Source organism: Marmota marmota, unplaced genomic scaffold (assembly GCF_001458135.2).
Source record: "Marmota marmota marmota unplaced genomic scaffold, marMar, whole genome shotgun sequence".
Lineage (NCBI taxonomy): Eukaryota > Metazoa > Chordata > Mammalia > Rodentia > Sciuridae > Marmota > Marmota marmota.
The window spans coordinates 8,305,590-8,309,541 of NW_025999968.1; positions in this window are offsets into that span (position 1 = coordinate 8,305,590).

Here is a 3,952-nt window from a genome sequence, read left to right on the forward strand (position 1 = left end):
TAGAGCATTATAATTATACATACTATTTAGGTTCTTTTTTGAGAAAATTATACATACAAACGATTTGATTTCAAATTCCCTGACCCTTTTCCTCCCTTCCTCCCTCCCACTTTTCTCCCCCTCCCCTAGTCTACTGATCTTCCTTTTTTTGCTTTACTTATTTTTATTGGTGTTTTTACATGTACATAAAAGTGAAATTCCCCTTTGGTATATTTATATATGTATATAATGTGAATCTGTTAGATTCATTCATATTTTTTTCCATTTCTCTTCCTTTATTCCTTCCTTTCATTTTAATATTTTACTCCACTGATCTTCCCTATACCTTATGATATATGGTTTCCTCCCCCCACTGCTTTCTTTCTCTTATTTTGCCCTAGCTTCCACATATGAGAGAAAACATTTAACACTGGATTTTCTGAGTCTGCCTTATTTCACTTAGCATGATTTTCTCCATTTCCATCCACTTACTGGCAGATGACATTATTTCATTCTTCTTTATGATAGAGTGAAAAAAAACTCCATTGTGTATATATGCCACATTTTCTTTATCCTTTAATCTGTTTATGGGCATCTGGACTGGTTCCATAACTTGGATAATGTGAATTGTGCTGGTATAAACACTGATGTAGCTGTATGGCTATAGTATGTTGATTTTAGTTCTTTTAGATAAATACTGAGGATTGGGATAACTCAGTCATATGGTGATTATATTCCTACTTTTTTGTAGAATCTCTACACTGTTTTCCAAAAAGGTACTAATTTTCACCCTCACAAAAAATATATGTATGTACCTTTTCCCCCACATCCTCACCAGTATTTATTATTACTTGTATTCTTGATAATTGGTTCTGATATATTTTATCAGTATTCTCATTTAAGATTAAGAATTTTGTAATTTCTCCCTTGATTTCTAATATCACCATTCATTATTATAAAGAATATTGATTAATCTTCATGTGTTTATATAGTTTCTTTAGGGTTTTGTCATGCTGATTTTTAATTTAATTCCATTATAATCTGATAAGGAAGAAATTATATCAGTAGTTTTTATATTTGCTGAGAGATGCTTCATGGCCTAAATTATAGTCTATTTTGGAAAAGATTTCATGAGCCACTGAGAAGAAAAGTTTATTCAGCTGTTGGTGCATGGAATTGTCTATAGATATCTGTTAGTTCCATTTGATTTTTAATATTTTTCAGGTCCAAAGAGTCTATGGAGTTTATGACTGGATGACCTATCTAATTAATGGTCGGAGAGGTATGTTGAAACCACCCAGTGTTATTTTTCTGGGGTCTATCTGGGGCTTCAAGTTGAGTAGTGTCTCTTTTTTTTTTAAATTTTTTATTGTTGGTTGTTCAAAACATTACAAATTTCTTGACATATCATATTCCACACTTTGATTCAAGTGGGTTAGATGTACCCATTTTGGGGGCATAAATATTTATTATTGTTTTTGTTGGAATATCTTGTTGGATTGTTCCCTTTACTAATATTAAGTGAACTTCCTTGTCTCTTCTGATTAATTTTGATGTGAAATCTGCTTTGTTAGATATGAGAGTAGGTACTCCTGCTTGTTTTCAGCTTCCATTCACATGGTATATCAATTTCCATCCTTTCACTTTCAGCCTGTGGCTGTTTTTACAAGGTGCATCTCTTGCAAACAACATATAATTGGGTCTTGCTTTTTAATCCATTCTGCCAGCCTATGTCTTTTAATTGGAGAGTTGAGACCATTTACATTCATTGTTACAGCAAGATGTTCATTAATTTCTGCCATTTTGACTTATTTATTTGTTTAATTTGGTCTTGTTTCTTATTTGCTTAGCTACTTTTTAAATGAGATTTGTTCTTTTATGAGCTCTGAGGTTTGTTTTTTATTTCTTCTATGTGCATATTTCTTCTAGTTGCAGTATTTCTTTATGGAAGTTCTGCAGTGCCAGTTTAATAGTTATGAATGCTATTAGTTTCTGCTCATCTTGGAAGGTTTTTATTTCATCTTCAATTTTAAATGATAGCTTTGCTAGATATAACACCTTGGTTGACAGTTGTTTTCTTTTAGGACTTGGAACGCATCGTTCCAAGCCCTTTTGGCTTGTAGAGTTTGTGCATGTCTGATTGACGTGTCACTAAGTGTAACCTCACTTTTTTTATCTTTAGGCTTTTAAAATTCTTTGTTCTGTATGTTAGGCATTTAAATTATTAATGTATTGTGGAGAAGTTCTTTTTTAATCTTGTCTATTTGGGATTCTGAATGACTCCTGTATCTGAATATCCATTTCATTCTGAACATTTGAAAATTTTTCTGTTACTATTTCCCTGAAAACTTTATCCATGTGGAATGGATAAACTCTGTTGCATATCTTAGAGCCCTCCTTAATTCCATTGATTCTTAAATTTGGTATTTTCATGTTGTTTCAGAGTTCTTCTTTAGTCTGATCGTGGTTACTTTTTTTTTCTTTAATATTATCTGATGTTCAGGGCTGGACAGTTCATCTTCCAGCTGTGTTTTTAGCACAGTCTACTCTATTAGACAAACGTCAACTGAACATTTTATTTGATTTATTGTGTCTTTAATTTCCAAGATTTCTGGTTTTTTTAATGTTTCTACCTCCTTATTGAATTTTTCATTCATATTCTATATTCATCTCCTTCATTAATTCAGTTGTTTTTTGTGTTCTCTTAGAATTGAGGAAGCATTTTAATAATCATTCTTTTGAATTCTTTATCTGATATTTCATCCACTTCAATATATTGGGGGTCATTTGCTGACAAATTATGAACTTTAGAAGGTGCTGTGTTACCTTGCTTTTTCATATTTCTTGTATTCATGTGTTGGATTTTATGCATCTGTTGGAAAGGATTTCTCTTCTACTCTTATGGATAAGCCTTTGTATGGTACAGTCTTCATTTGCCAAAGTGTCCTAGAGTGAGCCATGTTTGATAGATAAGATGCATTTTCCACTTAAGATATTTTCAACTTCTGATGGGTTTATTGGGATGTAGTGCCATACGCTGAGGAGCATCTGTATTCTTGAATAGTCAAAGAGTCTTGTTAAAATTGATGTACACAAAACAGTGTTTTGGAGAAGTCAGTCAGGGATTGAATGGAATAGATCAGAAAAGGTAAGACTCAACTATAGGCAGGCTGATACAGAGGCTTGGAATATTGTGGGAAGTGATCATTGGTAGACTTCATAGTGGAAGAAATTTAATCCAAAATGAAAAATCTCCTTAAGAATATGGAATAAGTGTGGGCCAGGGTTGTGGCTCAGAGGTAGAGTGCTTGCCTAGTGTGCTCACCTAGCATACGTGAGGCTCTGGGTTCCATCCTCAGCACATAAAAATAAAATAAAATAAAGATATTATATCCAACTATAACTAAAAAAATAAATATTGAAAAAGGAATATGGAATAATTAAATAAGTAAATAAATGAATAGTCACAGCCCTTGGTGACTTACATACTATAAAAATGAAGTAAAGGGGTTTTAAGCTTGAATAGGACCAATAATAGAAGTGGGAAAATCAGAATGTGAAAGTGGTATTTTTGCTAATATTTTCTTTTTTTCTTTTTTTGGGGTGTACATTCTTTTTTTTTTAATTTTTATTGTTGGTTGTTCAAAACATTACATAGTTCTTGATATATCATATTTCACACTTTGATTCAAGTGGGTTATGAACTCCCATTTTTACCCCATATACAGATTGCAGAATCACATCAGTTACACATCCATTGATTTACATATTGCCATACTAGTGTCTGTTGTATTCTGCTTCCTTTCCTATCCTCTACTATCCCCCCTCCCCTCCCCTCCCCTCCCCTCTTCTCTCTCTACCCCCTCTACTGTCATTCATTTCTCCCCCTTGTATTTTATTCCCTTTCCCCTCACTTCCTCTTGTATGTAATTTTGTATAACCCTGAGGGTCTCCTTCCATTTCCATGCAATTT